Source organism: Saccostrea cucullata, unplaced genomic scaffold (assembly GCF_032062105.1).
Source record: "Saccostrea cucullata isolate Sc308-1 unplaced genomic scaffold, CSIRO_AGI_Scuc_v1 ctg1857, whole genome shotgun sequence".
NCBI lineage: Eukaryota > Metazoa > Mollusca > Bivalvia > Ostreida > Ostreidae > Saccostrea > Saccostrea cuccullata.
The window spans coordinates 24,472-48,018 of record NW_026926193.1 but is presented as its reverse complement, the minus strand read 5'-3'; the positions used below and the strand labels follow the sequence as shown (position 1 = coordinate 48,018).

Genomic DNA, 23,547 nt, shown 5'->3' with positions numbered 1-23,547 from the left:
CTTAACTGTATTTATTTTGTAGTCAAAAGATTTTGCTCTGATTTTTTTTAAAGTGAATGAAATAAGATGGTGTAATTGACAAGTATATTATTAAGCTTCCCTTTCGAAAACTATTTATTCATATGGAGACGCCACCAATTACCGATGGAAGCTATAAAAGTTGTCCTGTAGTCGGCACTTACGGCCATAGCGCAGGGAGGGTTGCCAGCACTAAGTGCAACATGGGACCTCGGTTTATACGGTTTCATCCAAAACAACGGTCTCCACGTATCACAGTGGGATTTGAACCCGTGACGAAAAGATAAACTCCTTACTTCGCCACTCTAGCTCAGACGTTCTTACTACCACGCCACGCGTCGAGCATAATGAAAAAAGATGATAAAAATGAAATATGATTTTTTTAATGTATTCCTATCGTATCAGTAAAATTTTTGAGCAAATCAAAATTTAGCTATTTTTCCTTAAAATAGATATTAACTTGTAATGAGAAGTAATTTTAGCGTTGTTTATGTGCTTAAGGTCAGATGACATGTTCCTTAAATATATATTTTGCATCTTTAGGTACTATATAAAACAATCATATTTATCATTCTCTTCTGATTTCTACATTGTTTTCAAAATGTTTTAAGTTTAAGTTCACCAAAAATTGTTATTGGCCATTAATGGACGTTGAGATTGAATACTGGGGGCAAACTGGTCGGTGAGGCTGCCGAAGTAGTCCTGAGATTAGTAGAAGGGGATGAAAGTGATGAGGCTCTCTCGTCCCACCTTGACAAAGTAGTGTGTATGTGCTCTTAATCTGTTGGTAAGAAGATGAAGAGTGGAAAAGGTGAAAAGGGAGGAAGCAGGGCTAGAGGGAAACCCCGGCCTAAGGGAACGAAGACTGGGGCAAAACTCGACCGATACAGGGAACTACAGCACCTATATAGGTTTGTAATTTTTGGCTTTATATTTTATCATTTTATCAAAAAATAAATTTAAAATAGTTAAATAAATTAAAATCTAAAGTGTTTCTTTTACTTATGGGGTTTTAAGACTAGAGTTACATGTACCAATCATCCCTTAAGATCCACACCCACATTTCACAAAGACATTCATTCATTGTTTGTACACTTGCGTTCTATTGGTTAAGAGGCTTCACATTTTCCACAGTGATTATCACTCAGATTCAAGTCTTTGCGTACAAACCTGACATCTTCTTCTGACGTACAGATAAAGACATGCAAGTACTTATATTTTAACCTTTTTATCTATATCAAATACTCTAACCTGTTTATATGTATATTAATTAATTAGAATATGATATACATGAGAAACTGAGAATTATTTAACAAAAAGTTTTCTTTTGGAAAATCATCAGAGTTACAGAAATGTTTTATATGAGTGAGCAGAGGGTTTATGTACCTTAACAACAGATCTACTTACAAACTGGTATAAAAAACTAGGAGACTTATTGTTCACAGAACAATAAGAGGTCTTTCCACCTTCTTTGAATTTCAATTTCATGTTATATTTATCTCTTTAAAATTAAATTTCATCAAAAGGAAACCAGGAATGGCTTAAAAGAAAAAAAATGAAAAAATGTCAAAATTTGGAGGTGACCTTGACCTTTGACCTTCAAGGTATATTCAAGATCAAAGGTCAAGGGTCACATTGTAATTAACCCCACGTCTCTATGACGTATATTTTTAAAGTTATAAGGTTTAATGGTAAGCACAAAAGAATTAAAGGGCAGTAACTCATTCAAGGAGTCACCAGATCCTTTTGCACTTGAACATAAAAGTTGTGCCCTTAGTCCCTTAAGTCATAAGTGAAGGTTTCATGTCTTTACGATTTACTTTTTCGGAGCAATAGCAATTACAATGTTTTTCGCAAAAGGGGCAATAACTTTTAATAGGGTCAGTCTTAAGGGACAAGAATGAAATCTTTGAAATAGGTTTAAAAGTACATATTAATGTTGCAAAGACATTAAGTATATGTTAAAAGACAAAAAAGATATAAAAGAGCTTTATTTCTCAATTTTTGAATGACCTTGACCTTTGACCTTTACATGAATTTTATTAACAGAGGTCAATAAATCTTATGCAGTTAATCCCATGTCTTAACGACTTCTCATTTTGAAAATTTTTAATTATTTGTACAATTCAAAGAATTTCAGGGGCAATAACTCATTGAAGGGGTCACCGAATATTTTCGCAATAATAAATTCCAGAGTCTCCTCAAGGAGTTGAAAACATTAGTGAAGGTTTCATGTCTCTGCGGTTTACGGTTTCGAAGTAGTAGCAATAACAAGGTTTTTCGCACAAAGGGCAATAACTTTTAATAGGGTCAATTTTAAGGGATACCATTTAAATCTTTAAAATAGTTTTAAAAGTGCATAATAATGATGCTAAGACAGTTTGTATATGTTAAAAGACGAAAAAAGATATAAAAAGAGCTTAATTTCTCAATTTTTGAATGACCTTGACCTTTGACCTTTACATAAATTTAAAGATCAAATATCAATGAATCTTATGCAGTTAGTCCCATGTTGCTAGGACTTCTTGTTTTGAAAATATTTAATTATTTTTAAAATTCAAAAACTTTCAGGGGCTATAACTCATTGAAGGGGTCACCAAATACTTTCGCAATGAATAGATTCCAGAGTCCCCTCAAGTAGTCGAAGACATTGGTGAAGGTTTCATTCCTCTATGGTTTACGGTTTCGGAGGAGTAGCGATAACAAGCATTTCTTACGAAAGGGGCAATAACTTCGAAAGCGGTCATAGTTCATATGCGTTGGGTCAAATTTGTTCCTAACTTTTAATGACCTTTACGATGAACAAAAAGTCTTTTCGATAAATGTTGAAACAAAAAATCAGCGGAAGAAAAATAAGAATAGAGAAGAATAATAATAAACAGAAGAAAATCAATAGGTCTTTCCACAGAAAGGTGGAAAGACCTAATAATGTTATATCCCCTATATAACTCAAACACTATCAGAATAGATGGATATCTGTTCAAAATAAATTGGAAGATAGATAATACTCGTTAGATTTCACAGATGGTATTCTTGATTATGTAAATCAACATATTAAATTTAATCATATAATGTGAATTACATTTTTCTTTCTATAAAATTAAAATGTATAATTATGTGTATATACAAATGATGCTACTTAATATTCTACCACTCATATAATTATTTATCTTGAATCAGAATCATCAGAGTACAAAAAAAAACATCTTGATGATGTTTTATTCCATCGTTTGTAAGAAACTCGTTGAGAGAATCAAAAAAAAATTTCACATCAAGGGGCCATCACAGGGGATCTCTTCTTACAAGAAGCCTTTTTGATAAACGTGCAGGAAACGAAGTTTGGGAACATATTGTTTTTACTTTTTCTGATTTTTTTTCTCCGGTACTTTTTTCAGCCAGTGTCCTCGTAAACCTTTTAAGGGTCACTAGGTATGTAATGTAGATGGGCGGAACGAAGGCCACGTGTAACACGTGACATGGCAAATATAATAGATGAAGCTGTAACTTTTTTAATTTTTTGATGAAATGCTTTGAAACTCATAATATAAGGATTTATCAGTAGTAAATACATGATGATATGGTCAAAATAGCAAGATCTCACGCGCATGCACGTGCGCTTCGCTCCGATTGGCTGAAACTAAAAGTCAAAATAGCTTTTTTGTTTACTGACAAAATCCTTTGAATTTTGAACATAGTCATACATTATGAAGATCTACAGCATAATATTTAAGAATAATCATGATCGCACGTACATGCACGTGTGCTGCAATCTTCTCAATAATACTGGGTGAAATTTCGAAATTGAATAGATATAATGAATGAATACTTTATGCTACTATCAAATGTAAATGCAAGGACGTGCATGCACATGCGGTCGCACACAATGCATTAAACGTCAGTATACTTGAGTTTTTATGTTCGTGCAGAATTAAAAACTTCTAAATGTCAAGACATTTAACATACTGAAGCATGGAGATCTTTTGACCCTTTAATTTGAAAGGTAGGTCAAGGTCACGTAACCCGAATAAAATGTTGATATTAGCTATTTACCAAAATCACTTTGACCTATGAACTTGAAATCGACCTTAACCTTTCTCCTTGACCCAAGGGTAAAAAGAAATATGAAGTACATGTATCTAGAAACACCTTTCAGAGTTTATTTCGGTTGGCAGGATAGAAGTTAAAGCGGTGGTGGTTTTTAATGACCTTTCATCCCAATGTGACAATCAATCTTATCAAGCATTTGCAGATATTTAGGACATATTTCATTATTTTATCAAAAAGACTTTTGCCTATTATTCAAGAAAAATCCCCCCCATTTAAATGTCCTCATATGCAAGACATTTTTGTGTGAAGATTTTTTGCAATCATTGCCCTTTTTGATTTATACTATGTATTTAAAGTACACTGTGCCTTTCATTGTGTTTCACGGTCAAATTTTGGGGGATCGTGGGGTATGTGAGTTAGCTCACTTTTTCTTTCATTGTACAATTTGATTTTGATTTGACAAGAATGATATAAACCAAGCTTCATTTCTAAAACAAATGGCAAGTTTTCTGCATAAAATTTCGTGATCTACAAAAGCCCACACATTCTTTAATTTTTCTCTTTGTCCGAGATTAGCACATACCGTTCTATGGTATAGTTGGACTTTTCTACTTAGCGAGTAAACTTTTGATGCTGTTTACGGAGATTAAAGAAAACAAAGACAAGCAAGCCATATATATGGTTTTGTAGATAAATTATAGTAGATGACATAGGCATAAACAGTTTGCCACTGCCTTTTCTCTGGAAGTGTAAATGATAGCGATTCAAATGGAGGGGGTACTCGGTGTAAATTGAAGTTAGATACCCTGTGTTATTATTATACTATGGGTCAAAAATTTATTACAGAAACAAGTGCCTGTGATGTCATCATACAAATTGCTTTCCATTTGACAAATAAGATCTAAATCAGTCTGTATTTCTTAATCCAATGGCATTAAGTTTTCTGTATACATTTTCACGATTTAAATTATCAGTTGAAACAAGACCAGACCTGTTTATAAACCCTTTGATATTTCTATTCTTTAATATAATCGTAGGAGAGGTTGAGCGATTGCAGGAGGAAAAGAAAAATCTTCAAGAGGAGGTAAAGTATCTAACAGTACATTTTCACATGAAAACACAAAATCAGCCACTTGCAGTCTTCATCAAAAATGATGAAATGAAGAATGAGATTATTTTTTAAGTATAACTTGTGTATCTGAAATACTAATACATGTGTCTCGAACACCATGGATATGTTAAAGTCTCTGCTACTACTTCTCTCTGAATATATTAGCCCTCTTTAAATATCTCAGTCCGCGTAGAAGACTTTTATCCTCTCGCTGCAATTGAGTTTGAGATAACAATGCTTAACTGTATTTATTTTGTAGTCAAAAGATTTTGCTCTGATTTTTTTAAAAGTGAATGAAATAAGATGGTGTAATTGACAAGTATATTATTAAACTTCCATCTCGAAAACTATTTACTCATATGGAGACGCCACCAATTGCCGGTGGAAGCTACAAAAGTTGTCCTGTAGTCGGCACTTACGGCCATAGCGCAGGGAGGGATGCCAGCACTTACTGCAACACGGGACCTCAGTTTATACGGTTTCATCCATAACACCGGTCTCCACGTATCACAGTGGGATTTGAACCCGTAACGAAAAGATAAACTCCTTACTTCGCCACTCTAGCTCAGACGTTCTAACCACTACGCCACGCGTCGAGCATAATAAAAGAAGATAATAAAAATGAAATATGATTTTTTTAATGTATTCCTATGTGATCTATCGTATCAGTAAAACTTTTGAGCAAATCAAAAATTTAGCTATTTTTCCTTAAAATAGATATTATCTTGTAATGAGAAGTAATTTTAGCGTTGTTTATGTGCTTAAGGTCAGATGACATGTTCCTTAAATATATATTTTGCATCTTTAGGTACTTTATAAAAAAAATCATATTTATCATTCTCTTCTGATTTCTACATTGTTTTCAAAATGTTTTAAGTTTAAGTTCACCAAAAATTGTTATTGACCATTTAGAAGATAACCCATAACTGATATATAAGAAATATGACTCTATGGTATTTTGGCCAAATGCCTGGTGAGGAAACTTCTTTAAGTACATATATTTCAATGACAATTTCTTAGGAAAAATTATATATTTTTGAGGAACGTGTCGTGTGACCTTAAATGATACCATAACATTTCATTTCCATATCCTTCATCTAATGATGGAATGAGTTGTAAATTATATTATACTATAGTGATCCTAATTCCTCGCTTAAAATGTCAAAATTCACTCCTCACTATACTACAGGGGATCTACTTAAACAGTTTAATTAATACAAATCTGCATTTTATCACTGGTTTTGACAGAATGCTAAACTGAGAAAACAACTCGAAAGAGAGCAAAGAGGAAGAAGAAGAGAAAGAAAAAGATACGAAAAGGCGTTAGAAGCAGTAATTGTGTTGAGCGACACAGAATGAGGTAATGTCATAAATTAAAAGCAATTGATATCCTGGGTTAGAAAAGAAAATTCCCTAAGCTGTTTCAGCATTTTCTGTACATCAATCATATTCTTAAAAGATTATTTGGTTACACGTACTGTGTACTGTGAGGAGAGTTCTGGGATCCAGGATTTCAATGCAGAAAACGTCGTGTTTTCCCTAAGGATGAAAATAAAACTACAGGAACAAATCTTAACTAAAATGAAGAGGAAACAATCTTTCATAAACAGACAGATGACGTGGCTCCTGTTTTAACTGTAGATCTTTCAATTGCCGCTAGTGTTCGATGTTATGACCGATAACTCATCTTTTGAAATTTTGTGTTATTCATTTAACCAATTATTTTTAAGAATTTTGATATTTCATAACATAGAGGATTATCGCATGCATTGTTTACATTTGAAACTTCAAAAAATAATGGAATGCAGGAAACATACATTTTTGAAAGTGTTTTGAAATGTACGCTTCTTCAAAAAAAAAATATTAAAAATCACTGCACAATTCAATCACTTAACATTGTGACACGATAGCTGTGATCACGTTTTGTCCGGCGTCCGTCTGTCCGTCTGTAAACGTTTCACATTTTTATCTTCTTTTAAAGAACTACCGGGTCAATTTCAACCAAACTTGCCACAAAGTATCCTTGGGTAAAGGGCATTAAAGTTTGTGCAAATGAAGGGCCACGTCTTCTACCATGGAGAGATAATAATGAATTAGTAAAAAAATTAATAGCATTTTTAACAAATCTTCTCAAAACCACTGGCCAAGGAAAGATAAAACTCATGTTGAATCATAGCCGACCAAAGTTTTACATAGAAATATAAAGGAGATTCTTTTAAAAACTTCTTCTTAGAACAACAAGGCATGATTGGTCATATTTATATGGACGCATCCTCATGTATTGTTCATTCGAGTTTGTTCAAATCATGTTCCCTGGGGGTAGGGCGGGGCCACAATGGCCGACAAAAGTTTTACATAAAAAATATTTCGGAAAATACTCTAAAAATCTTCTCTAGATAACAAAGCCATGATGGGTTATATTTATATGAAAGCATCGCCAGAAAGTGTAGATTCAAGTTTGTAAAAAAAAAAAATCATGACTCCCAGATGTAAGGCAGGGCCACAATGGTCGACCAAAGTTTTACATAGAAATATTTAGGAAAATCGTTAAAAATCATCTTCAAAAGAATGACAGAACCATAATTGATCATATTTATATTGAAGCATCCTCAGGTACTTTAGATTCAAGTTTGACACTGGGGGTAGGGCGGTGCCACAATGGCCAACCAAGTTTACATAGATTGATAAATAGGAAAATTTAAAAATCATCTTCCCAGCAATAAGAAATCCATGATCGGCCATGGGATTTCTTTTGAATTTAAACTTTTCAATAATAAACCAATTTCTACATTTTCCTAGCCACAGTGCTCAGGTGAGCGATGTATCCCATGGGTCTCTTGTTTAAAGCCCTTTTTGCTGACGATAGCCACGGGTCTCTTTCACTTTGTTTTTAATGTCGCGATTCATTTAGGAAATAAAAATCCGTGACATAAAAGTCCATCGAAGAATTTTCTGTAAATCCTGTGTTTGTTAATCTAGTTAAGGACAGATGATACAAACAAATTTTTTCTTTTGAGAAAGATTAAATATCATGTCACAAGTTTAGAAAAGTTGATGCTCAGGTAGTGTAGATTCAAGTTTGTTCAAATCATGACCCCCATGGGTAGGGTGGAGCCAAAATGGCCGACCAAAGTTTTACATAGAAATATATATGAAAATTCTTTTAAAATCTTCTCAAGAATGACAAAGCCATATTTCATCATATTTATATGGAAGAATGCTCAGGTAGTGTAGATTTAAGTTTGTTCAAATCAGGACCCCCGGGGGTAGGGCGGGGCCAAAATGGCCGACCAAAGTTTTATATAGTAATATAAAGGAAAATTCTTTAAAAATCTCCTTCTCAAGAATGACAAAGCCATAATTCACCATATTTATATGGAAGCATGCTCAGGTAGTGTAGATTTAAGTTTTTTCAAATCATGATCCCCGGGGGTAGGGTAGGGCCAAAATGGCCGACTAAAGAATTTAAAGATATATATAGGAAAATTCTTTAAAAATCATTTTCTAAAAAATATCAAATTCATGATTGGTCATTGGACTACTTTTGGATTTAAACTTTACAATAAAAAGCCATTTTCTACTTTTTCCTACCCTTAGTGCTCAGTTGAGCGATGTGGCCCATGGGCCTCTTGTTTAAAACATAAAGTTAAAAGGGGGCATATCAAAACCCAAAATAGAACTTATTTAATCCAACTAGATATTTTATAAATCGCAATAAGTGTACATAACATCAAAAACCAATGGTAATACTTCAATAGTTTCTAAATATTAAATAATTCTTACATTATTAGGTACTTTTCTCTCCATGTTTAATTTTTTCTAACACACAACGTTGTTTTACGTGGAGAAAAGGGGGAAAGGTGGGTTAAAGGCAACAAAATTACTAATTTTTAAAAATATCATTTACAAAAATAAAATATTTGGGGAGTTACAATTAAATGATTTATAGACTTATTTCTTTAAACCCAAGATAATCCTTGCATTTTCAAGTCCTCAATAAAAAAGGGTGTGTATAAACATATCAACATGTTCAAAGAGAAAGACTAAAATCGTTTACGTTGGTTGCAGTGTTTATTTTTTCTAACTCACAAATTGAAATACAAGATAAAATTTATAGATCTGTACCTAGAAATTTATACCTGAGGTAAATTATGTTCAAAAGTTATTTATTAATCAAAGCATTTATTTTTCAAAACATGTGAAAAAATGGAAATGCCAGAATGAGCGAGCTTTCTACATGCACAGTCTATAAAGCTACCAAGATTTCCGAAGCATTTTAGCAGAATTTGACGTCATTTTCATTGTGACGTTATTGTATTTAATTGTGACGACAGTCAAAGGTACTGTGACGTGCCTGAAATGAAGCTGCGTGAAAACGTATGTGCAGATCAAATAATTTTAATTAATTAAGTTAATTAAATAAAAGTTACTTCCAGTCAAACAGGTTGGAAGACCTCGTTGCTTTGGAACGAGCTTTGCTCTAGTTTTCTTCGTATTATTTTTCCTTACCAATTTTGCAAAAGACTTGATAGATTTTCATGAAATTCAAGGGTCTAATAGAACGTCAATAATGTTGATACATTTTTATTTTACTAGATGTAGTCACATCCGGTTCGGAGATTTGAGCGATTTTTGTGTTTTTAAAATCATAAATTTTATTTGGCAATTATATGCACAATTTAACTCTACATACATTGTTCTATCATGAGCAACAGTTGAAATTTCCTACATCCATGCTGCATGGGTTTTGAGCGGCAAAAATCTTTTTAAATATTCTTAAGCTCTCAACATTGTTTATGACCCGAAGATGTGTCATAGCCTTGACCCAAGGTCGTTTATGCAAGGTCAAGTTCACTAAAATAAAAAAGTTAATTTGTGTTCGGTCAATGTTTCAACAAGTTTTGAACATTTCAAAGATCCATATTCTTGATTTGGCACCTTAACTGAAAAAAAACAACAGGGATAATTTGTCCCTTTTGGTCAGTTCTAGTTTTACATTAAGAATGTCAGGTAGACTATTGTTCATACAAGTACAAAAAAAAGAGAAAAATTGAATGAAGATTCATGAGGAGTTATTGCCCTTAGCAACATAATTTAAAGATTGAGTTTTTGATACAATAAAGAAAATACACTTTAAAATTATTTTTTTATCACAACTATTGAAAAGCATTCTTCCAAAAGTTTTTTTCTATTCGGTATGAATTTAGAATTGAAAACATTTTTTTGTAAAAACGTATTAGTATTACATCTAAAGAAGATGAAAATAGTGCAGTAAACACGTATCATTTAAAAGATTTTTTTTTCTACGGAAGCTGAAGGTATGCATCAAACAGTTTTTTTCTTCATTCACTAGAAGACAGCACCAAAGAAAAAACAATTCAAAGCAAAGTACCTGCAAGCATCTAAAGAAATAGAAGTTCTAAAACGTGAGTAGTAGAAGAAGTTTTTATTTGGTATCATGTCATGACGCACAAAACAAATACACATAATGATACATGTCATTATACATAAAACAAATACGCAAAATTATACATGTCATTATACATAAAACAAATACACATAATTATACATGTCATTATACATAAAAGAAATACACAAAATTATATATGTCATTATACATAACACAAAGACACATAACTATACATGTCATTATACATAAAACAATTACACATAATTATACATGTCATTATACATAAAACAAGTACATATAATTATACATGTCATTATACAAATTGCTTTTCATTTGACAAGTAAGATTTAAACCAGTATGTATTTCTTAATCCAATGGCATTAATTTTTCTGTATAAAGAACGAGGGCGCTTTTGATTGCCATTCGGCAGGAATCTGGGAGTAATTGAAAAGTGAAAATTTTATCCTTATGTCTCATGAAATTTTAACATTTTTTGAATTTATCGGATTCGTGTGCTACAGGAAAGGAAAATATTTTCCCTAAATTGAGCTTTGATTAGCTAAAAAATAACTTGAAAATTGGCCAGATCAGACATTTGGTATAAAATGGTACATTTTTAAACACGTTTTTCTAAAATTTTTCTATCTCTGGGTCTTCTCTATGACTTTGAAACGTTATTCGGGTGTATTTTAATTCAAAGAAACGAGAATACAAATTTAAAAAAATGGAGAGAAGACCCAGAGACCACGAAAAATGAACTTTCCCCCAAAAAATCCAAAGTGCGAATGTGGTCACTGTTGCATCTTTGTCCTTTTAAAACCAATTAAATCTATGTGGCGTTGATAGCTCAGTAAGTTAGGCTACCTGATCAGTGCACTTGAAGTGAAAAGTTTTTGGTTCGAGCCTTGCATGGGGCGTTAAATTTTTTTTTCATGCAAACAACCATTTATTTTGTCAGTTTCGTTTTATGTACTGATGTATTAAAATTTTGAATTAAAATTTGATTCAGTTTGGTTCTCGAGCGAAATAAATTCAAATCTTCTATTCTGTAATGTACATGTACAGTGCACGCATCATGCATCTATGCTTTAATTTTTTTAGGTATTTACTTTTTATGAAACATTACTATGTTATAGTACCCCCTAGGAAAAAAGGACATAAATGTTACAATCTCACAAGGTCTTTCAAACTAAATAAAAAAAAAACCTATGGACATATTTGTAAAATCTGACCAGCCAACCAAATCATGGACATTTAAACCATAAATGCTTCGTACATATGATTCCTGCAGATCACACGCCAAATGCGCCCATCTTCTTTTTATGATTTACATTATCAGGTGAAACAAGACCAGACCTGTATATAAAGCCTTTGATAAAGTTCTTTCTTTTTTTTTTAATAAAATCAGGAGAAATTGAGAGATTACAGCCACTAGAGAAAGAAAAAGAGAAATTGCAGGAGGAGAATGAAAAACTTCAACAGGGGGTAAAATCTCTAACAATACATTTTCACATAAAAACACAAAATCAGCCACTTGTAGTCTGCATCAAAAAGGATGAAATCAAGTAGGGGATTATTTTTTTTTTAAATAAAACCTCGGTTTCTGAAATACTATTACATTTGTCTCGAACACCATGGATATGTTCCAGTCCCTCCTACTAATTCTCTCTGAATATAACACTTTTATTCACTCGCTGCAGTTGAGTTTGAGATAACAATGCTTAACTGTATTTATTTTTTAGTCAAAAGATTTTGCTCCGATTTTTTTTATAGTGAATGAAATAAGATGGTGTAATTGACAAATATATTATTAAACTTCCCTCTCGAAAACTATTTACTCATATGGAGATGCCACCAATTGCCGGTGGAAGCTACAAAAGTTGTCCTGTACTCGGCACTCAGGGCCATAGTGCAGGGAGGGATGCCAGCACTTACTGCAACACTGGACCTCGGTTTATACAGTTTCATCCAAAACACCGGTCTCCACGTATCACAGTAGGATTTGAACCCGCGACGAAAAAATAAACTCCTTACTTCGCCACTCTAGCTCAGACGTTCTAACCACTACGCCACGCGTCGAGCATAATAAAAGAAGATAATAAAAATGAAATGTGATATTTTTAATGTCTTCTTATCTATCGTATCAGTAAAAATTTTTGAGCAAATCAAAAATTTAGCTACTTGTCCTTCAAAATAGATATTAACTTTTAATGAGAAGTAATTTTAGCGTTGTTTATGTGCTTAAATGATACCATAACATCTAATGATGGAATGAGTTGTAAATTATATTATACTATAGTAATCCTAATTCCTCGCTTAAAATATCAAAATTCATTCCTCACTATACTACAGGGGATCTACTTAAACAGTTTAATTAATACAAATCTGCATTTTATCACTGGTTTTGACAGAATGAAAAACTAAAGAAGAGCTTAAGAAAAGAGGAAAAGAGAAGAAAAGAAATGGAAAAAAGAACAATAAAACTTTTAAAAGCGGCTATTGAGCCAAGCGAGTCTGATTAAGGTAATGTAATAAATTAAAAGGAATTGGTATCCTGGGTTAGAAACGAAAATTCCCTAAGCTGTTTCAGCATTTTCTGTACATCAATCATGTTCTTAAAAGATTATTTGGTTACACGTACTGTGTACTGTGAGGAGAGTTCTGGGATCCAGGATTTCAATGCAGAAAACATCGTGTTTTCCCTAAGGATGAAAATAAAACTACAGGAACAAATCTTATCTAAAATGTAGAGGAAACAATCTTTCATAAACAGACAGATGACGTGGCTCCTGTTTTAACTGTAGACCTTTCAATTGCCGCTAGTGTACGATGTTATGATCGATAACTCATCTTTTGAAATTTATTATTATTCATTTAACCAGTTATTTTTAAGAATTTTGATATTTTATAACATAGAGGATGATCGCATGCATTGTTTACATTTGAAACTTCAAAGAATAATGGAATGCAGGAAACATACATTTTTGAAAGTGTTTTGAAATGTATGCTTCTTCAAAAAAAAATATTAAAAATCACTGCACAATTCAATCACTTAACATTGTGACACGATAGCTGTGATCACATTTTGTCCGGCGTCCGTCTGTCCGTCTGTAAACGTTTCACATTTTTATCTTCTTCTAAAGAACTACCGGGTCAATTTCAACCAAACTCGCCACAAAGTATCCTTGGGTAAAGGGGATTCAAGTTTGTGCAAATGAAGGGCCACGTCTTCTACCATGGAGAGATAATAATGAATTAGTAAAAAAATTAATTGCATTTTTAACAAATCTTCTCAGAACCACTGGCCAAGGAAAGATAAAACTCATGTTGAATCATAGCCGACCAAAATTTTACATAGAAATATAAAGGAAATTCTTTTAAAAACTTCTTCTTAGAACAACAAGGCATGATTGGTCATATTTATATGGACGCATCCTCATGTAGTGTTGATTCGAGTTTGTTCAAATCATGTCCCCTGGGGATAGGGCGGGGCCACAATGGCCGACAAAAGTTTTACATAAAAAATATTTCGGAAAATACTCTTAAAATCTTCTCTAGAATAACAAAGCCATGATGGGTTATATTTATATGGAAGCATCGCCAGAAAGTGTAGATTAAACTTTAGTGATCCTAATTCCTTGCTTAAAATGTCAAAATTGACTCCTCACTAAACTACAGGGGATCTACTTAAACAGTTTAATTAATACAAATCTGCATTATATCACTGGTTTTGACAGAATACTAAACTCCACAAGAAATTCGAAAAAGAGAAAATGAAAAGAATCAAGATGAAGAAAAAGTATATGAAAGTACTGGACGGTGTTTTTGAGCCAAGCGACTCCGAATCAGATTAAGGTAATGTAATAAATTAAAAGCAATAGTATCCTGGGTTAGGAAAGAAAATTCCTAAGCTGTTTCAGCATTTTCTGTACATCAATCATATTCTTAAAAGATTATTTGGTTACACGTACTGTGTACTGTGAGGAGAGTTCTGGGATCCAGGATTTCAATGCAGAAAACGTCGTTTTTGGTTCCTCCGCCCTGTTTTCCCTAAGGATGAAAATAAAACTACTGCATGGATCGAATCTTATCTAAAATGTAGAGGAAACAATCTTTCATAATCAGACAGATGACGTGGCTCCTGTTTTAACTGTAGACCTTTCAAATGCCGCTAGTGTTCGATGTTATGATCGATAACTCATCTTTTGAAATTTATTATTATTCATTTAACCAGTTATTTTTAAGAATTATGACATTTTATAACATAGAGTGTGATCACATTCATATTTTACTTCAAGTGTGTGTGAATGCATTTGAAACTTCAAAATATAATGGAATGCAGGAAATATACATTTTTGAAAGTGTTTTGAAATGTACGCTTCTTAAAGAAAAAAAAACTATCAAAATCATTGTAAAATTCAGTCACATTGTGACACGGTAGAGGTGTTTTTCTTTGAAGTTTATTGTTCTGTATTAGCAATACAGAAAGGACTGTGATGGACGAAACTACCATATAAGTGGGAATTTTAGCGATACGCAAATTTAGCGATTTATCCTTAAAAAATGGTCATTTATTTTTAGCGAGAGGTAATTTTAGCGATTTTAAAATGCTTGCTAAAGAAGCTATAACAAATATAATGTGATTAATTTTTTGCGATATTTATTTTTATCGATAGCAGGACCCTCGCTAATAATGCCAAAATTAAATCCTCGCTCAAATTTCTACTTATACAGTACTTTCTGTAAAATTGTTTTAGCCCTGTATACAGTATTGTATTTGCCAACTATTCTGTAAAGTACAGCACGGTCTTAAAAAAAATCTTATTCAATTTAGAAAAAAACTCGTACAAATAGTAAGTGCTGATGTTTTCCTATTATAAATTTTGAAGAAAAATCCAGTATTTTCCTGAGAATATAAAATTTCAAATTTTCTGAATCACTTTTTTAAAACTTATTCCACACAGAATCTACATGTGATTTCAATACAATGTAAAAGGAAAATTTGCGATAACGGAAAACGTCCTCTAAATGTAATTTCGATCCAAATGAAACGGAAAAATCGCAGTAATGAAAACATCCACTCTCCTTGTGAAATATCATTCAAGTCCATTCTTTCCGCATTTTTATTTTTAGCTCACCTGAGCTGAAAGTCCAAGTGAGCTTTTCTGATCACATTTTGTCTGGCGTCCGTCTGTCTGTAAACTTTTCACATTTTCATCTTCTCAAGAACTCAGGTGAGCGATGTGGCCCATGGGCCTCTTGTTTAAAATCCTAACAATAGCCACGGGTCTCTTTAACTTTGTTTAAAATGTCGCAATTTACAGAGAAAATAAAAATCTGTCACATCAAAGTCCATCGAAGAATTTTCTGTAAATCCTGTTTTTGTTAATCTTGTTAAACCGGTATTTTAAGACTCCTGAAATGAATTATGATAAATCTTCATCTACAATAGATCACAACAATGACGCTTAAATCCTCTAATTTATCCTATAATGACTATCATTCCATTACGTCTACGCCGTTAAATTGTCAAAACTAATCTGACCAAATTTGGCGTTTTCCGTGGAAATATATATACTGCGGGTGCGTACTCCCTGTCGGGGCATTAACTAATCTTCTCAAGAACCACTAGGCCAGAAAAGCTGAAACTTAAATGTAGAAGCATACTTGGGTAGTCTAGATTCTAAATTGTTCAAATCATCATCCCTAGGGGTGGGGCGGGGCCACAATGGGGAATCAAAGTTTTACATAGAAATATATAGGATATAATTTAGAAAATTTTCTGGGCCAGAAAAACTTAATCTTATGTGGAAGCATCATTGGGTAGAGTAGAGTAGGGGTAGAGTAGATTATAAATTGTTCAAATCATGACCTCCGGGCTAGGTTGGGCCCATAATGGGGAATCAAAGTTTTACATAGAAATATATAGAAAACATCTTTGAAAATTGTCCTTTCTAGAACCACTGAGCCAGAAAAGCTGAAACCTATGTGGAAACATCCTTGAAAAGTGTAGATTCCAATTTTTTCAAATTATGAGGGGTAGGGTGAGGTCACAATGTGTATTACAAGGGGAAAATCTGTTAAAGAACAACATGTTTAAAGCTTTTCAGGTGAGCGATGTGGCCCATGGGCCTCTTGTTTATAGAGTTATGTCTCATGGATTTTGAAAAATTCCAGTTTGGGGAAGGAGGCTTAAATGTTTTACAAACATCGCTTGTTTTCTTGAAAACTCCTTCCCTTGTCACCAGTGGGAGTATATAAAATGGGGCAAACTAAACAGAGGCAAAGTTATTTTGAGCTCAACTGTATCTCAGGGGAAGTGGGAGGGTATTAACTCAAGCAAAATAATTTGTACTTGTGATAGGTGAAGAATAAAAAGCAAACATGAACCTATGCAATCATTTATTTTCTATTTTAGTATTTTGTACTACAATTTGGTCCCTTTTAATTCTTCATTAATACTGTGAAATCACAAATTTTTGTTGGGGTTTAATTTTCGTTGTTTTCGAGGTATTAAGAGACCAATGAATTCATGTCCACCACAAAATATAGACTCAACGATTCTTCATCCACGAATTCTTATCCCAACAAACCAAGAATTTATACTCAAACCACGAAAATGTGACCCCACGAAAATATGTGATTTTACATTTTACATTACTCCGAAGTGGTTCAATGGCCATGTCATGGAAAGGAATGAGAAGATTTAGAAAATTTTTTGGAAAGGGTCGTAATTATTTTAAATAGCACTTTTGTCTGCTAGATGTGTATCAGGGTAAGAAGCTGTGAAACATGTGTAAGGTAATGTTCATGAACACTAAGGTTTTATCCAACTTTTTTCAATTTGTTTTAGCAGTAACGAGACGGTTCATTACCGCACTGTACAAAGCTAAAGTGAGTGGATAAAAAAGAACAAGGCTTAGTGAGTAGGCTGACTGGGCCAGGATGAGAGGGGTTGTAAATAGATACGGCTTAATGTCTTGAGTAGGATTACTGGGTCAATTGTGGTCAAGGTGAGTGTTTAAAAATAAATTAGGCTAATGAGGTCAAGGTGAAAATGAATAAATTAAATAGATCAAAGCTAAATGATTAGGCTAATTAGGTCATTTGTTGTCAAGGTTAGTGTTTAAAATTAAATTAGGCTAACTAGGTCAAGCCGAAAATGAATATATTAAATTCTATTCTATTATATGGTGAGTGTTGGAATCGATAAAAAAAGGATATGGAAATAACGAACAGTATTCAATCTCAACGTCCATTAAACAAATATACAAAATAAAAGCAGAGCAAACACGGACCTCCGAAACATCAGAGGTGGGATCAGGTGCCATGTAAGAACACTGTATACAGGGCTACTTTCATCGGGTATTACAGTGAAAACTGTCTAATCCGACACCTGAGTAATCTGACACACTGTGAATTCCGACTTGAAATTTCTCTCCCATTTTACTATTTTCTATGTTTTAAACACTGTCCAATCCGACACCCTGTCTATTCTGACACAAAATTCTTCTCCCAATGCATGTCGGATTAGTCAGGTTTCACTGTATTTTTCATTTCAAGAACCACTGGGCCAGGAAAGATGAAAGTCATGTGGAATCATCCTCAGGTAGTGTAGATTTTAATTGGTTCAAATCATAACCCCTAGGGATAGGATGGGGCCACAAAGGCCGATCAAATTTATACATAGAAAAATATAGGAAAAATCTCAAGAATAGAAAAGCTACATGTATGTTAAGTCAAATTGACATGTTAGCATCCTCATATATTGAAGATTTAAATTTGTTCAAATAATAACCTATGGGATATGGAGGGTAGCCCCCTCCCTTTTAAGTAAACTTTTCAGTTCTTATCTGATCTGTGCTTTTTCCTAGCCGATGTGCTCAAGTGAGCGAAGTGGCCCTGGGCCTCTTGTTTTAATTATATAGAAAAAAAAACTGGTATGGTAGAAAATTGACTCTTGTAATGATTGTTTTACTACTTCACACTTAGATTGCCCATGACCTAAGGGTGTGTCATGACCTTGACCCAAGGTCATTTGGGAAGTTAAAGGTCACTGGAAGAAAAATTTCATAATTCGTGTCCAGTCCATATCTTCATTATATACCTAATGTGTATCACCCAATTTTACTTCAAGAAATTCCCCCAGGGTCTTGGATGTTGGTGAGTGTTGGAATCGATGTTAGAACACTGTATACAGGGCTACTTTCACCAGGTGTTATTTTTGCCCTTTTACACTTGCAAGACTTAAAATGACTTTTATCAATAAGATGTTAGAAATCAGAGCAATGTTATTCATTTGGCTCTTTTAATTTCAGTTGGGTATAAGAACTCCTTAAACCCCGAAAACACCATTTAGGCCCAAAGGGGAAACGGGCAACCAGAAGCCCTATCAGGGTGTTGGATGTTGATGAGTGTTGGAATCGATGTAAGAACACTGTATACAGGGCTACTTTCATCCTGTGTTATTTTTGCCCTTTGACACTTGCAAGAAAAATTGCCCCATTATAAAGGATAAGTGACTTGCGGCCCCTGGTATATTGACAAAAAAAATAAATGTCTAAATTTTACTCATATTTGTGTAAACTATGTAACTAATCACTGATATGTGTACCATCATAGAATACTATTTTTTACAAAAATAGAAACGTGATTTGAAAATGTTGAAGGATATAGATCTTTAATTGGGATAGGGGTACCTTGTTTACATTCAATTCCCATTGCATTTTAACCCCGCCCCACTCTTTGAAACCCTTAAAATATACGAGCGCAGATAAGTACAATTTTCTCCTTTGGTTGGTCACTGTATTTCATTGTATTCTACCTATATGTGAAAGGAAAAAATTGTACCTAACTGTGCTCACATGTTATTTTTAAAAAAATTGTAAAATCTAATTGACCTTTCCCATTATAAACAGATTGACGGAACTAGATTTTCTGACGTTAGAATGAATTCATATGCTAATCGAGGCACAGGCGATACTTTCTAACTGACCAATCAGCTAAATGAAATTCGTTACGAGTGAGTACCACAAAAATACAATGGAAACATGCTTGAAATTTTACTGCTTTCCGATATTTTTTTATGCATTTGAGTTACAGATTAGACACGGATCTACATATGTACCATTCCCGAGACCACAGTTAAATCTAAATACAGTTACAAACAATTGATAGAATATACATGATATACATTAGTTTAAAGTTTTGTAGTGTGTTTGGTGAGCAATTCGCTAGGTCTACATGTATTCCCGAGTATCGGTGAATACAAGTTTCATGTGCATTTCTTGTCCTAAAAACCATAAATGCTGCAAATCCATGCGTATTATTTGAGTATAAACAACATTGGCTGACCATTATAAAAGTTTGAAATATAGAAAAAGGATAACAGGTTAATTGACCTAAACCACGTGTCTGTGATAAAATGTAAACGTACTAAACAAGCATGTTTTGTTATTCTGTCATCGGATTGGACAATGACCAAGTGCGAAATAATAACAAAAGCCATATAAGGTCTTCTGAGACACGCATATCCCTCTATTGTTTTAAGACCCGCCCATTCTCTTGCCATAAAAGAAAATATTCACACAAACCTGGCCGAATTTAACTGTGATAGGGTCTAAAAAATCAAAGATAATGCAGTATTCCTTATAATTAAAATGTGTCTGAACTATTGAAACTTCAAAAGGCGTCGTTTTTATTCACTCATGTTTGAAAACTACCAACATCGCTGTAGATTAAATTTAATTCGTCGTGAAAAAAGGGCCCCAGATAGCAGTTATGTCACATCATCCTTTGCCCAATGACAGTTCTGTGGAAGAAATTATATCCTTATTTATATTCACCCTGTTTTCAATTGGCTCAGTCAAACTTTTGTTCACATAAAAATAATATATTGTTTTATTTGAATTATTTAAAATACAAAAGAGTCTAACAGAAAGAATAAACTTTTCAATTATATATATATCCAACTTTTTTTTCAATTTTTAGCAGTAAAGAGACGGAACGAGACGGTTCATTACCGCACTGGGCAAAGCTTCAGGTTAGTGGATAAAAAAAAGACCAAGGCTAAGTGAGTAGGTTGACTGGGCCAGAATGAGAGGGGTTGTAAATAGATAAGGCTTAATGTCTAATGTTAATTGAGTAGGATTATTGGGTCAATTGTGGTCAAGGTGAGTGTTTAAAAATAAGTTAGGCTAATGAGGTCAAGGTGAAAATGAATTATATTAATTGAGCAAGGCTTAATGATTAGGCTGATTGGGTCATTTGTTGTCAAGGTAAGTGTTTAAACTTAAATTAGGCTAATAAGGTCAAACCGAAAATGAATATATTATATTGACCAAGGCTTACCGGTAATGTTATTTGTGTTTAAGGTGAGTGTATGAAAATAAAGTAGGCTAATTAGGTCAATCAGCGCATGAATATTTTGAATAGTCAAATGCTGAGTAAGTTGGACTTAAGGTGACTGTGGATAAACTTAGAAAGGGTTAGCTATTAAGACAAAGAAATTGTTATTTGACCTCTGCTTACAATATGATTTTAAGCATGACTTAAATTGACTTTTATCAATAAGATGTAAGAAATCAGAGCAATGTTAATCATTTGGCTGTTTTAATTTCAGTATGGAATTATAACACCAAAAACACCCAAATCCTCGTATAAGCCAAAGGGGAGATGGGCTACAAGAAGTCCCCTCAGGGACTTGAATGTTGGTGAGTGTTGGAATCGATGTAAGAACACTGCTACAACACTGAAGTATAGAACATGTTAAATACAACACAGGGTGTGTATCAAACAACTAAAGAAATGCCACACCACTGAAGTATAGAACATGTTACATACAACACAGGGTGTGTATCAAACAACTAAAGAAATGCCACACCACTGAAGTATAGAACATGTTACATACAACACAGGGTGTGTATCAAACAACTAAAGACATAATTACTACACTACTGAAGTATAGAAGTATTGTAACTTTTATATTTTGAAATGAAATCCTTCAATACTGAGCAATAGAAAAACGTATTACAGGGATAAGGCACAAAAAGGGATATGGGGAACGTTTGGGGAACATCTGTAACGGTCCCTGTTACAATTAACACTAGTTATTATAGGCATTACATGTATGTATCTTTTTGGATTTACCGAAAACTTCTCTTGTGTTGCAAGTAATAAGACAGATAACTGGATTGGTAGTTATAGTTAAACTACCTAGAAAGATAGTTCTTTTAAATACTCTTCCTTTAATTTTTTTCCCAGGATGTCCAATATTTGTACCAAAGTCAGAAGTGGTTGATATAATGGAAACACTCGCTACCAAGGAAAAGGATATCGTATGTACTGCTCTGTTTTATGCTTTGAACTGGTTTCGGGAAATTGTCAATGCCTTCGCCACGCAGATTGATCCAGAAATGACGAGAATAGACTACTACAAAACATTACAGAGGTGACAAAATCCCTGGAGAAGTGCTTAGCCAGTTAGTATTTTGCAATAATTATACTAGGTGTAAGCTAGAGAGAAACATTATTATGGCAAAAAAAAATATCAGATGTATAAGTTAAATTTGAACTTGAAAAAAAGAAATAAAATGAAATTTTTCTAGCATACTATATTATATCAATTTAAGGACATACGCAACCTACCTTACCTATTGATAATTTTCCAAGATATTCTAAATTAAAACTTATAATATTATATCATGTCATTAGACAAAAAATCAGCATGCGTTAGGTTTTGAAAAGATATTGAATTTTAAAATTTTTTGCATAATTCAAATAAAAATGTATAAAAATTATAAAACATAAATTCTAGATGTTTTTTCCATCAAAAATTGTTTTAGAAGAGGTGTACAAATCCATATAAAGACATGGTTTTTTTCATATTTTTTTATATCAGTGAAGTCCTAAAAACAATTGTCCATCCTTATACATGTAAAGAATATTTTTTTTATCTTATAAATATCTTATCGATATTTCCATTTGTAACCTTAATTGTGCTGCGTGAGAATAATACAAGTATAATCAAAGTACTCAGAAGAACAGATAGCCGGGCTCATTTACAAACTGAGTAGAATGAATTTCTTACATGAATCACGTTTATATTCTGATGAAAAAAATCATTTTAAACTATCAATATAAATGATAAGACACTGACAGTGAGTTTTTCAATCCTAATACCAAGGTCCGAATTTGTCAGAATCAGAATTAATCTGGTATCGCAGCTGAATGTAAACAAACAGCTGGTCAGTCTGGTTCCCTCTCCTGCTTTACCTCGTATGTGTAGAGAACTACAATAACACTGATTATCAAAAATCCTTACGCTAATGTACTATGTTCTTTGACATAGGACTGAAGTTTTCAAAGTCATTACTACTCATATTTATTTATATAGATAAAACTTTTTATTTTTGTTGCTTTATTTAGCGTTTGTATTATCTCAAAAGCGGTTGAGAGAAAGAACTGTATTTTTGCACGTAAGTTTAAAATGGCGAATATGGGGTTGACTTCCTGCCTTGAACAGGATGACATAAGCCGGCAATTGCCCTTTAAGCAATAAGCCCGGCTAAAAATGAATATAGAATTCTAATATTTTTAGTTTTAACGCGGAAAAGTTTCGTTTCTAGATGATTTAATTCGAATTTTCTCTGATTTATTTGTCCTTTGCTTCTATATTTTGCTTTGCTTGGGATTTTACATTTGCAAACATCCATACACAGCAGATTTGTATTTTTCTTCTTCATCTCACTTTTCTACGGTTGACTGATGGTGCAGCTGTACGTTAAAAGTCCAAATGGCGTTTTAAAATGGTGGATATTCATTTTTTTTAAAATTACTTTTCAATGTCTTTAAATAAGAGAAAGGATTTGTGAAAATCTAAATGAGCAGAAAACAATTATGTTAAACTACAAACAGAACACTTTATTTCGGAAAATTTAGTCGTTTAAAATCGAAATCTGTT

At 33.1% G+C, this 23,547-nt stretch overlaps 1 protein-coding gene across 1 annotated transcript in view; it reads left to right on the top strand.

The window, feature by feature from the left end:
• The window catches only part of LOC134271050 (uncharacterized), a 57,674-nt gene that overhangs the window by 12,659 nt on the left and 21,468 nt on the right, over positions 1-23,547 (top strand). Inside the window, exons 2-4 of the mRNA XM_062753311.1 lie at positions 20,580-20,628; positions 21,208-21,298; positions 21,849-22,066. The gene's annotated coding sequence lies outside the window, so the exon portion shown is untranslated. The remainder of the gene's footprint in view (positions 1-20,579; positions 20,629-21,207; positions 21,299-21,848; positions 22,067-23,547) is intronic.